Source organism: Neopelma chrysocephalum, unplaced genomic scaffold, assembly GCF_003984885.1.
Source record: "Neopelma chrysocephalum unplaced genomic scaffold, ASM398488v2 Primary Assembly neopelma1_73b, whole genome shotgun sequence".
Lineage (NCBI taxonomy): Eukaryota > Metazoa > Chordata > Aves > Passeriformes > Pipridae > Neopelma > Neopelma chrysocephalum.
Window position 1 is genome coordinate 5,302,451 of NW_020897734.1, and position 13,885 is coordinate 5,316,335.

General features: G+C 42.5%; 1 long non-coding RNA gene across 1 annotated transcript; it reads left to right on the forward strand.

Moving 5' to 3' along the window:
* Nucleotides 1-1,732: 1,732 nt before the first annotated feature.
* LOC113969489 lies at nt 1,733-10,581 on the forward strand. Its single transcript, XR_003534869.1, has 3 exons — nt 1,733-6,489; nt 7,335-7,446; nt 10,008-10,581. It is a non-coding gene; the product is annotated as an uncharacterized LOC113969489 (long non-coding RNA).
* The last annotated feature ends 3,304 nt before the right edge of the window (nt 10,582-13,885 follow it).

Genomic DNA, 13,885 nt, shown 5'->3' on the forward strand with positions numbered 1-13,885 from the left:
GACTGTAAAGGGAAGCACCCAGATCATCACCTGAATAATTATGCACCAAAGGAACGGGAGGTGCTTCCAGAGCAGGAAGTCATCCCCTTTCAGACTCTATTTTATGGTGGCATAAAGTGACTCCTCTTTTTGTTGACTGCAGAAGAAGATTAAGCAACAAGCTTAGACTAGATAATAAAGCTTCAGAAGGCTAAAATTAGATTGGGGGAATCCTACCTAAAATATTTTGGGGTTTGGTCTTCAGCTAACCTATGTACAGCTAGCCCATTCCCCTGATGAAGTGTGTGAAACCATTCCCACAGCAAAAGTTTGCCTTTTATAGTATACACAGTCTGGATCCAGAAAGCAATGAGCAAAAAGCTTCTGTAGGACAGAGAACAAAAGGCTGCCAAAAGAGAAGCCAATTGCCTTGACTGCACCTTCATGAGGACACTGGTTCCACCTAGAGAGCATGTTTCTCCTTGAGACTTTTCACCAGCTTCTCATTTCTCCTTCGTGTTCCCTTTTGGGCTGAGCAGAGCTGTAGCACCAGATCTGCTCTTACCATCACTGTTCAAAGAGCAGTTTCAGTGCTGTGCAGCACAAGTAAAGGACAAAGGCAGCCTGGAGTGGAGGTGAGACTCTGGAAGACAAAACAGCATCATCTACCTGAATCAGAATTACCTACCTGAAAGGAACGGGCTTAGGAAGGCTCATCCTCCTACAGCAGAAACAAATTCTTACCCTGGTCCAGTCTCTGACTTCATTTCTCCATCAAGTCAGGGCTGGCCTGGTGACCACTCTGCTGAATGTGCTGAATGCAAGATGAAGCCTTCCTGCCCTCTCTGTCCTGTTCCTCACTTTTAAACCTGCACATCTGCACACACATCTCAGCACCTGTGCTGGGGGACCTTGTTTCTAAAAGTGAATTTAAAATGAGATGAACAGGGATTGTTTAGGGAGCAAAGAGCAAACCTCTTTTAAGCCTTAAAACTGTTCTTAGTAGTGTTTCTGATTGCTCCAGGGTATATATGTGCTCACATGTATGTTAGAAGTGCAGCAAAAATGATTAAACACACGAGGGAAGAGGCCTGCATCTAAAAAGTGATTAAAAAGACTAGCATTGTTTAGTTTAAAAAACACAAGAGTAAAAGATGATATAACAGAAGCAGGGAGAAGGGGCTATTTATTTTGTTTTCTCTGAAGCACAAATATGCATGGAAAGGTGAAGGAAAAATGATGAAAACATTTGTGCAGTGTATAATCAACCCTGCAACTCATTGCTGCAGGATATTAGGCAAATTTTTCAAAAACATTTCTAAATGTGTTTGATGCTATGAATAATAAGCCTCAGTTCCTGAGGTGAAGGAAAAGCAAAAACAAACCATCTCCCCAAACTGGAAGGACGGTTAGTCCCTGTCCTTGTGCTTAGATTGGTTAGAGATGGAATTTTTGTCTCCAGAGGGATGGCATTATTTATTTATCAAGTGCATGATATGGGAGTGCTCGTTTCCTTCAAGCAGGAGGTTCTGTAGAAGGCAATTAAAAGGGTCAGCAAGTGCAGCTGTATGAAGTCATTGCCGAAAGATTTGCCCCAGAATACATAAACTTAGTAATGGTGAAGTGGCTTGGGTTCAGTTACTTTGTTCTCAGCTGGTTATTTTCCTCAAAGAACTTCAACTACAGCTAGGTAACAGTCAAGGCTGTGAATGAAAATGGAATAAAATATATTTATGTCCTTGGAAAGTTCTACACACTTGTACATGCCAAGTAAACGCTTTTGCTGCAGATACAGCCTATTTTGGGTATAAAAGGGAAACTGTTGTACCTCCAATATTACTCCAAGCTAGCAGTGAGTGGAGTCTGGATTTTAATGGTCCCCTCTGCACCAACCAGTGCTGAGAGCAGCCTGAGAGGGAGTGGATCTGGGTGCTGAAGTGCCATGGCAGCCCAGTGCCGCGCTGCTGGGGCTGCTGTCGGCTGCGCTCCCGCATCCCGTGCGGCTGCAGTTGGTGCTGTCAGATCAGGAACGAGCTGGGGAGCAGGGAAGGTGCTGCTGCGAGCAGAATTAGTACCTGCTTAAAATGTATATGGAGAACAAACTGTCTTTTTAAAAGAATTTTAAATGCTACTTCTGGCTTATGAATAGTTTCCTTGCAACTGTCAGGCCATCTGCTTGGAGAGGGGTCTGTGCAGTCATGAAAAGGATCTTAAAATATACTCTCCTCATAAACATCTTTTGTTTGGAAAATCCACATGCATCACATAATGCAGTAAATGGCAGCACAGGCTGAAGTGAAACATTTTTAAATGCCGAGGATGCAACCTTGGATACAGCTCCCCCCGCCCCCCGCCTCCCCTCTATTAATAAGCACGCTTTAAATGCACCCTCAGACACATTCTCTTACAGCCTCAGATTGGCAGCACCCACCTGCTGGGAAACATGCTAAGATAACTTCCTTGGGTACATCCAAAATACCAAACGGGGTTGTGGGCAGAAAAGAAACAGGCTCCTGCAAAGCAGCTCTCTCGGAGATTACATCATTCTCACAGCCAATTTTCTGCCTACACTGCACCATTTTCTACGGGGTGTGTGTGTGTGTGAAAAAAAAAATAGCATACGTTCGTGTGTACACAATCAAACAGGCCAAATTGAGGATGTGCAAGCACATCTAATTCTAGCATTTCCTAACTTTTGGGAGCTTAGGTTTTCAGAACTGCTTGGTACGTGAATATATACAATATATACATATGCACATAAACATTTATTTGGTTTGCATGCTTAGAATATGAAATTGTGGGTATGAGAAGAGTGTTATGCTTTCCTTACATTTTTTTCTGTTTATTTTCATCATTCTTTGGTCATTTTTTGTTTACCCACTTTTTGTTATTCTAATGTAAGTTCAAATATACAAAATGCTAATTTTCTTTTACATAAAAATGTAGTAAAACTTTCTGGCTTTCTTTATAAACAAATTTTAGCAGGAATGTTGATGGGATGCTGTATACCAAGTAAAGAAGAAATACTGTTTAATTATCTTCCATATAAAATCCAATAAAACGTTCTGGCTTTTCTTATTTTTCTGTACTGGGGATTAACATCAGTGTCTTTGTGATGAGAAATCTGCATTCATGGCTCCTCTATTTAGATTTAAATAGGAATTATAGTTCTTGGCAGAAAGGGATCTGTCAAATATCACAGCATTTGTGGCAGGTGGTCACTGCATTGCTTAGTACAGACACTGCCTGCTTAACCATAGCCTGAAGTAAACATCAAAAGTCAATTATTCTCTTTGTAAATATTTTATTTATATTTTGGAGGCTAACAAACATCTTTTCAGTGCTTGGCTGAGACCTTCCTCCACAGATCATAATCCTACTGAACCTGCATTTGGGTGGTTAAGAATGTGTTTAGCAATCCAGGGATACCAGCTTAGCTACCACTGTATATTGGGTTTCATAACCCAATTCTCTGCTTCAAAATCTTTAATGACTTGGCTGGGTTGAAGTGGACAGAGCTAAAACTTGTCATGGTTGTTACCACTGCAGCTGCCAATTAGTACGACAACCATGTATTATTTTGCCTTTCCTCAGTTAAACTGTATTTTGAATATAAATAATGAAAAAGAAAAAAAACAAACAGGGTCCATTTCCTTGGATTTAACACTTTGGGGGTGGGAAAGCAGGAGGTTCTGGTTTAATAGTGAGATAAGTGTGTGCATAGTGGCCCTGCAGTGGTAACTTGAATGCACATTGAGTAGCAAATGTGGAACAAGAGCTGAACTCTGAGGGTCAAATGCCTTGAAGAAATGTCTCGTTGCAGGGTGAACCTACTAAAATAAAATGACAGTATCTGGCAAGTTATGCATACATGGCAGAATCTCTCCCCAAACCACTATGGTGTGGAAAACGTCGAAAGATGCTGCAACACATTTTAGATCCTTATTTGAACTCTGTCTGAACTCTTCGGGCCATTAACTAATCAGATCATCTCATTTAAACAATGTTATAAAAATAATCAAGTACTTCTGCCTACATAAATACACTTTGAATATATTTACCTTAAAGAACCGGGATTTCTTGGGTGTTTACTCCTGACATTCGGGAACCAGAAGGAGCACAAAATGTTAAGGAGGAGCAGAATTCTCTGAGAGGGGGCTCTGGGTAATTTTCCCTGTAAGCCTGTTTGGTGGCAAGTTAATTGACTCCCACATTACTGAAACTGCAATGTACTAAAGCACTGGGTGCTCGTTTTGCTGCACTATTTGACTGGCAAAGGCCATCTGTTCTATCCCATCCATCCACATGCACAGCGTCTATTGTTGTCAACAGGATTCACATACACGTGGATCAAGGCAAGCATGTGCCTCAAACTGTTTTGATCCCTAGAACATGGATTTTTCATTTTCTTTGTTTCTTTGTGCTCACCCAGTAATAATACTTGTCATCTGAGAATTCATATTGATCTTGTCATTGCCTTAAAATTGGATGACAATTACTATCTCTGTCAAAATTCGATCTGATGAAATGGCTCCAATTAGGAAGGAAAAAGAAGGAATCCATCACAGCAGGGAGCATTGCATTTGGCTTTAGAGTAGAAAAGCTTCTATTAAACGGGAACTGTTGGAAGAAGCAAATGGGAACACGCTTGACAGATATTAGGGCGCCAGTCTCAAAATCCATAGAAATTAGGTATACATATGAAATGAATAGCCATTTAATATTTGCAGTCCGTATCTCTCTGCAAATCTGAGTTGAAGCTCCTCTGACAATAAATGCCAGTAACTGTTGTTTTCATTTTCTGATCTGGTCAGACACACAGTGGCAGTTGATGCCAGACTTCCTACATTTTCCAATCCAGTTCTGATCACCAGTGTAATTATAATACATTATCAAGAGTAGATTTGCTGAAGTTTGTGAAATGATAACAGCATAAATTACATCTTGTTTCCAGATACTGATCTTACCTTGAAACTAAATGGGAAGAGGTAGTGAAAGAATTGAAAACAAAAGACAAAGTGCACTTCCATTGCTACTGATATTGACACTAAAGCAAACAACTTATCCTTGCCAATTACAAATAAAATTGTGCTAATTACAGATTTTTCGGTTTATAAATCAGCCGTGAAAAATTAGCGTGGGGATTTGTGTGTGTGCAGGGGTGAGGGAATCTTTTTCCAAACCAAAGATGTTTGCTTCATATCAAGTTAATGTTTTATTCAACTAAAATACCCTGACAGTGTTCTGTTTCCTAGGTCAGGTTCACCTGCAATTCTAGGTAGGTCTTACCCGGGAGCATAGAGAAGGATGTTAGTGCTCAGCTCTCCTCGAAGCCTCCACCCACCCAGCAGAATGATCTCAGCTCAGGGCCATTCTTGCATTGCTTTCTCTGAATTGGCCCAGTAAATGCTGTTTCTTCACAAATAAAAGCATGGCAGGAACTGGCTTTTCGATTTATACAATTATTGAGCTTCTGAACATGAGACTGCACAGTTTACCTCCCAGGAAAATCATGTTTTCTTAACTATATGGAAGAGCTCCTCAAGACACTGAGGGAACCCAACCAAGCACACTATGCCTTTAGCAGGTGGTGACTTTCCGAGCTAAAAATGTAGGATCCGTGTGATGCAGAGATGAGTCACCACACCTCACACAGCAACAGCCTCTTTGGTGAAAGAAAGTAGGTGAGCTGGTGCTCACAGGTCTTCCTCTAGCAAGCTGGGCAGACATGATTTCCTTTTCCCCAAATCTTTCTCCCCCCACCTCTGTTTTCATTAGCTAAAAACCTACTTACTGACTCTGACCTACATTTGCAATAGTTCCGGAATGCAACAGAACTGTGTTTCTGGGGAATTTGCTATTTGCTAAAAATTTTAATCCAAGCCATTTTGAAATGTTATATGTTAACTGAGCAAACACAGCAATCAGAAAAGTATACAAACCCCAAGCAATTGTCCTGGATTTGTTTACAACACGCTGCTATTAATGAGCATCTGGGACAAGTGTGGGATCTTGTACTATGGATCTCATGATCTGTACAATAATGGCTGATTTTAATTGACTTTTGCTTCATATAGCAAATCCCAATTGGAGAAGTTCCAGGATGCTGCTAGTGAAGAACTGTGGGCGGGTGCATGTTTTGAAGTGATGGTAAACATTGTGACATATACTGTGTGTACCACATATTCTCATATGCACATTTTGACTTTTGTTGCCTTGGCTTTCACACAGCATTTCTAACATAGACATTCCTATTTGCCAGTTTGAGTGGAAATCTGTTAATATGTGAATACTGCTCGCCAGCACGTACCAGCATCGCTGGACTCTCAGTACTTCTCTTCTCCCATGGAACACCCAGCCCTGTGTGCTCAGAGGGGCTCCACAGGACCGCAGCATCTGTGCGAGCAGGACTGGCAGAGCTGTGCAAACGAGGAGTGATGAGAGCTGCTATGAGAAACCATAGCTTTGAGAATGTGTAACTCAGCTCAGTGTGATCCACTCATTCCCAATGTAAGTCACATCACCAAGAAGGCCTCGCTCTTTTACTGCCATGGATTCTATTTGCCTTTCAAGAGATGCTGGTAGCTAATGCCAAATTTGATCAAGCTGTTTTAGCACTTGGAGCACTATGGGTATTAAAATACCTTTAAAGGTCTGGGACTATGAGCCAGATTACCTGTATGATGTGTTTTAATGACTAGCCAACCCTTCTGCTTGAACTGAAATTTGCCCTGAATCCACAGTAGCTCTTTGGGAACCTGGACGCAGCCAAGATTTGCACAGGTTTTTTAATTTGATGCACTAAAAAGTCCCCTGCTACATATCCCATTCTGCCTGGCTGCAATATCATGGCTAATATTAGACTAACAATTTGGTTTTAGGCTCTTTCCACAAAAACATTTGCATCACACAGACCAAAGCTACAAGGTATTTATAGGCACTGAAGCCATGTCTATCCTCTCCCTAGCAGAAACGTGCCCTGAGCACAGGGAGGGTCTCTGCTGCTGCCCACACCACTGCCCGTGTCTCCAGTGATGTGGCCAGAGAGTCTCTGATACCATTGCAGCAGCTCCTCCACTTTAACCTTAAAAGGAAGGGGAAAAAAAGAGATAAATTTTCCTCAGTGCAGCAGAACCACTTCTCACAGGGTCCACCTGGTTGTTAGACAAGAATTGTGCAAGAGAGATTTGCATGTGTGAGGAAGCCAGTGTGAAGTAGCTGCTCGAATCCACTGTGCTGCACACAATGAAACGAATGCTGGTGAATGGGTGTTTCTGCGAGGTAATACTTCCATCACATCCAATTCTAATGTTATCCAGCACACTGCCTTGCCAAGAGCCTTCTTTGTATTGCAGGAAGCCATCTGTGATGGTAACTAAAACGGGAACGGAACAGGATTCGCTCTGGAGCGCCCGTCAGAAGTGCTCCCCTCCGGCGCGCGCTGCCAGCAGCAGCATCTCTCCCAAGGTGAGGAAGGCACTGTCTGTGCACGTCCCAGAACTACCCAAAATGGGTGTTGTGCTCCTCACCTTATGCTTTCGTGGGGGTACATACCACCTCTATGCCTTGAACCATAATGTGTCCCTGGTGGGGACCATTAATTGCTATGGAGATGGTGGGTGGGACGATGGATCATTTTGAACAGGTTATCCAAAGCCTTGTTTTCAGTCTTTTAAAGATATCTCCTGGCAGAAAGTGCTGATTGTTTTCATTGATCTTTGCTTCTTCTGGTTTAATTTTTCTTTCTCTATCTTCAAGTCTCTGTCTTTGTCCCTTTCTTTGCCAAACTATTCATTTGCTGCTGGCTACTCATGGGTCTGTGTTTCAGAGAGCTTCCCGTTTTGTCCATCTTGCTGTTCTATTTTCCATATATTTTTTTCTCTGCAAATTTTGCCTTATTGTGCAGTGGCATGTGACTATCTGCTAATGCCAATATTACTCCTTGAGAATTCTTTTTCCTTGCATCATCAAGGGTTTAAGTGGGAAGCCTTCAGCACAGTGCAAATTTCACTCCTGAGAAAATCCATCTTTTGAGGTAGCTGATTTTAATTAAAGAATACTCTCTCTCCCTCTCTCTCTCTCTCTCTCTCTGGATTATACTTTAATTTCAGTCTCTATCACAACAGTAGATACTTCTTAGATAAAATGTATTTTTGTCTCTTTTCATCCATGATTATCTGTAGTTCTTAAACACTTGGGGTCAGCAGCTGGTCCCTAGTTGATGTAGTTCAGGAATAATTCTATTCAAAGGAATTAATTCAGAACAAAATTGGTTTTAAGTTCAAAATCAGGCAAAATGTTCATAATATTGTGCCCTTATTACATATGTGAGTGAAACTCCCAGAAATATCAGTGATAACAATCATGGTAATAAACAGTAATCTCTGAAATGTATAACCCCTTCCACCTGAGCATTTTAGACATCAATGCATTAAGCTGCTGTCATATGAAGAAATGTCATTATCCTAATTTTACACAAGGGGAAAAAGGGTGATAGGAAGTTAAGAAAGCACCTGAAATTCTTGTAACAAGAACTGAACCTAAATCTCCTGATCTACTGTTTCTAATGTCCTAAGCACAGAGGGAATCTGTTCCCAAGGGATATAAAACTGAGGTCTTGAGAGTTAATAGTCATGAAAGAATCAACACTATTCAAAACAAGTACAGTTTGAGTTTCTGCCTCCATCATCCTGCCAAATTATGATTGAAATAATATCAGTATCATAACTTAAATTGTTTATGCATGATTAATTTGCACATTTAAACCATTTCCAGATTTCTCACAGAAATGGCTGAAGCATAATGCTGGGTAGAGAAAGCCTTGCTGCAGATTTAAAACCTTACTGGTGCGAAGGAAGCTGGAGTGAAACCCTGTCACTTTTGAAGCCAAAAGCAAAACTTCCCCTTATGGCAAAACCAGGATCCTGGCCAAGGTCCCTACGGCCATGAGGACTCCCCTCAATCCCCCCAGATAAGTGTTTCTTCATGTGAAACAGTAAGATATGGGCGTGCATATACACACGTGTATATATGTGACAGAATGCAGGCAGATGCATATAAACCCACACAGAAATTATGGGACGAGTTCAAGCTGGCAAGACGGGGTTGTTCTATTTTCTGTGTGCTGAGTGACATGAAGCAAGTTGTTAAGTCATTGCACCAGCCATTATAGATTTTTTCCCCTTTCTTTCCTCTGCTTTTTGTTTGTTTGTTTGTTTGTTTTAATGCCCCCCCCAGCCTATACACAACACAGATATGTATCTCTGCTTAGTCATGCACTTCTTATCTGAACAGAATTAAAGAAAAAAATATGTATGTAGGATAAGTGTAGGAATAAAATGTGCTTTGGCAAAGTGCTTTAAACTGCCTTTCTGCCAGTAAGCCATTAATTTGTGCTGCTTTGTGTTCTCCAAGCTCAGAATAATTCCCATCTGCCTTGACTCACTATCTAACACAGAAAGGAAGAGGTCCTTTTCTGAGCATGGATGAAATAGGAAACTTTTTGTATAAATGAAGAACGGAGCTTGGAATTCTGATGTTTCTACCACTGGGACCTAAAATAACTTGAGGTCCTGCTCTTTTAATTAATTTCATTATGATGAGCCTGCCTCTCCTGTCCGTGTATGTTTTTCCAGCTTTTGTGTTCCTGGCCTGCCTGAAATACATATGTATTCCCCTTCTTTCCTCCTGCTGAAGCTGAAGATGCAGTCACATCTTTGAACCATCTGGTTTTTAATTTATTATTTTCCCCCATTGCATTAACGGGCTCTCTCGTTTTTCTGTCAGGCTAACAACTTGGCTCCTGTTTATCTTAGATATGTTAACATGCTGTTCCTCTTCTGGGCACTCGCTCAGTCTATTGTATTTTCTGAAATTAAACACCGGGGAGTTTTTAATATTATTTTCTTCATCAGCCCAGGGAATATCCTCTACCTTTACAGCCTCTCTTCCTCCTTTTGTTGTTCCAGCGAACATTTTATGACTCTTGCTAAATTTAGGTTAATATCTTATTTTTCTGTCCTCTCTAGATCATTCCCAAGATGATTTGTTGGAGCCTGCCTGGGCGTGTTCCTGTGTGAGGAACCTGGTGAGCAACCTACTCATGTGAGGCCAGAGAGCATCCAGGATTCCCCGAAGGAGGCAGAGGAATCCCTGCAGAATTCCTCATGCGTCCCCACGGGGCAGGACACAAGATTTGGGAAAAACCTTCCATGCCTTTGTTAACTCATCCACAAAATGAGCAGATTGGTGCAGTGGAGCCCCTGGCATTGACAGAGCCAGCTCTTGTCCCAGCCAGGTGAGGCTGTGCCAGGCAGGGCAGCCTGGCAATCCTGAGACATAACAGGGAGCTGTACATCCCCAAGATGGCTGGGAAGTTCCAGGTAATCACAGTATGGAGAATAATGTGGATTTATATTTGTTACTTTACTTGCCTATGGTACCTCCCAGGAGCCTTCTGAGGCATTCCATTCTTTAATAAGCTGAAAGTGCTCCGAGATTTTTCTAATGAAAATGATATAGGAGCACACAGTGTTATTATTAAAACCTCTCTCTTTTTCTCTAGGAACTGCTAAAATACATTTACAGTTTATATCCTTTTTGGTGAGCATTAAACTTTCTAATTTAAAATAATAAAGCCTGGTTTGCTCGCTTTCTTTCCCTTCTATTTCAAAAATATAAAAAACTGACAGTTTTCTAACTATTCTTATTTTGCTGAGTGATTTTTGGATTTCAATAAAAGTAACACTGTGGTTACAACACTTTGTGAGATAAGCAAAGAGATTTTTTTTACAGCACAATTATGGAAATTTCAAAGAATCTTATAAATATCCTGCTATTTGCATATATGAGATAAGCATATTTTAGTAATGGTTATGACAGGCTAGCAAGGAAAATGTGTGGGACAGCTATATAGCAAATACATGCAAACATGAGGGGGTGTCTGTGCACATGCAAACAGAGAGAGGGTGTCTGTGCACTTTTCCAGTGAAACCCGTCCTCAGTGGGTGCAGGATCCCCAGGAACACATGGTGCTCCCCAAGGAAAAGGACCACCCCTATCCTACGACTCAGTTTCCCCCCTCGCAGATGCAAGATTAGTGTTATTTTTCTAACACAACAAGGCATTTTGGTCGATCCAGATGGTGAGCACTAGATAAGACTCAATATGCCAGCTCTGAGTTTTGTTTCCACTTACCAGGGTACAAAGGCTGGGATTTGCCAGGACCTCAGGGTGCAGCTGTGCCGTATCTCAGCTGTCCAGGCTCAGGGCTGGGGGACATGGGGATGCCTGTGGTGTGCACTGCCAGCCCCAGCACTGCTGCCACAGCCCTCACACCTCGTGGGGATGAGGGCTGAGCCTCACCAAGGCAGGTCACTGCTGCCAGGGCTGCTGCTCAGCAGGCTACTCCAGGCTGCCTAAAAGGCTAACACAGCCCTAAGTGCTCCTGAAAAGCCCATGAGGCAACTAAGGCCAGCTTGGTCTTCAACACATACCCAAACCTCCACTCAAAATCCCATGAGAATGGAGCCATAGCCGCCTAAGAGGCTTTCTGAAACGAACCGTGCTTTTATTCTGTTGTTTGCCTTTGTATTTTTAAGTTGGAAATTGCTCCTCGGGTTATGCCTCAGAGCTGCTGGGAAGCTCCGAGAATTAGTGTGGCAATTTTCTCAGTCCTTTGTTGAAAAGGAAGAGTCCACACAAAAAATGCACTGGCATTCCAGCTGCATAAACAGTGTAAATTGCTGTCAAACAAAAAGACGATTTAGCTAAAATAAACCCCAAACAAACAATCCCCTCCACACATACTTTTCTGTCCCCATTAGAACCACAGGTTTCTGTTCTGTGGACCTCCCATCCATCTGCTTGGCCCTTGAAAGAGTCCTTGAGAAACAGAAAAATGAAAACCACTTACTTTCTGAAAACTAATCTTGGCTTCCCAGTGCCTGGCTTTCAGGGGAGTTCCACTTGAGGGTTGATTTCTGTAAGTGCAGATTCTCAGTATGTCCTGAACAATTAGATACCTTTGAGGATGTTGAAAGCAAGACATAAAAAACGGAATCAATCATGAGTCTTGTTTGACAACTGACACTATTTCTAATGCAAAAAAACCCAAGCACTAAATAAAACAGTAATAATAAAAAAAACCCCAGAAAGCTCAAAATCAAAAGAGAATCTACCAAACCAACCCTTGTCTCTTTAGGTTTTAAAACACACATTTTTTTCTACAAAAATTTTTTTCATTAGCCTACCTAGAAAAAAATTACAGAGGTAGAGATCCATCTTTTTCCTCCCCTGCTGAGGCAGATGACCTTTTTCAGAAGCCAGAGTGAGTCCCCTGGCTTGTGCAGAACAGCCAGGGACCCTCAGGAGGTTCACTGGGGGGGTGCTAATGGATGTCTTCTGGTGTTTGCAAGTCCTCCTTCCACACCACAAACCTGGAGGGGAGATGGGGTGACAGCATTACCCAGATCCTACAGGAGCCCATCAACACAGCCTCTGGGCAGAAGGTGAGTGCTGGCATGAGGAGTCTGAAGGCAGTGAGTGGGACTGTGAGCTGCCCAAACTGTAGGCAATTATGTTGTAATTTGTTCCCAAGCTCTCACAGAAGCCTGTCCCTTCTGTGATGGAGACAGAAAGGATTACAAGCAACTGCTGCCTCCCGAGCAGTTGATATTCACAAGAAAAATAGAAGAGCAAGGAAAGGGGCAGTTTTGCCTCGTCAGCTAATGATCCTTGACTCTTTTGCTTTGTGTTTTTGGTAGCGACCACAGAGAGGTCACACATGAAACTGTGGAAGTATGAGCTATCTTTATTAAATATATCAATGGAGTTTATTAAACGGAACACACAGTACTGGGTAGTGCAAGCCACCGCTGGATGGGCTCAGGGTCACGCAGGCCTCCTGCCTTGATGTCACCGGCTTTCGGATTAATACTATGAGCTCACAGCGTGGGCCTGATTAGAAGGCTGGGTCCCAGGTGGTTTTACCTCTGCCCTCTGCCAAGGCTTTGTTTGCAGTGTGAGCAGTCAGCTTTTCAGCTCATCACCCAGCCGAGGCGGATCACGGAGGTCTTTTACCACCTCTGGCAGATGCGGGGCTCACAATTCCTGTCCGGAGGGAGGAGGGCGCAGAGGTGGAATCATTATCTCCCATTGTCTGATTGACTGTTTGGGCTCTTGGAAAAGTCTTCTTTTTGAAGATCTTTCTCTTTTCTTCATTTTTTTTTTAATCTCCCCCCCTTCCTTTTCTTCTCATTTTCAACGTGCACCAGGAGGGCAGAACAGAAAAGGAAGCTCAAAGACGTTTTCAGCTTGCTTTCTCTCAAGAGATTCTAGTTCATGGCAGAAAAAACAAGTCCCTCTGACAGGAAAAAGACCCACCACCATAACAAGGCAGTTTTCCCTTTTGGAGCCATTGGACTGCTTGCACAGGTTGGGGACAGCCAAAGATGGAGAAACAAAGGAAAGTGAAGCCCAGGCTGTGCTGAGGGGTGAGGGAGGATGTAGTGTAATCCAGAGGAATGCAGATGGGAGGAAGGGATTTAGCATGATGGTGATCACTGTGTGATTAGAGGTGACAGGAACAATAGTGCATGGCTGTGTCTACACTACTTGTTAGCGGCACGCTGGCCTCTCAGGAAAGAGGGATGTCTCCTGCTAAAGACAGTACTTTTAAAGTGAAGTGGATAGGACTGCAGGATGGAGGGAAGAGCAAAGGAAACAAAACATAAGGACTTTCAAACTGTTGGGTGAGCCTGTGTTTTTCTTACAGCCACAGCAATGCATGACTAGCTCTGTGAAAGTGGGGCTGATGTAGTTTTAAGCCATCCTTACATGCCATCCAGTTGTGGATGACCAGGGAACTTGGAGATAAAAGCCTGAGAGCTCCATGCTGCTGCCCAGG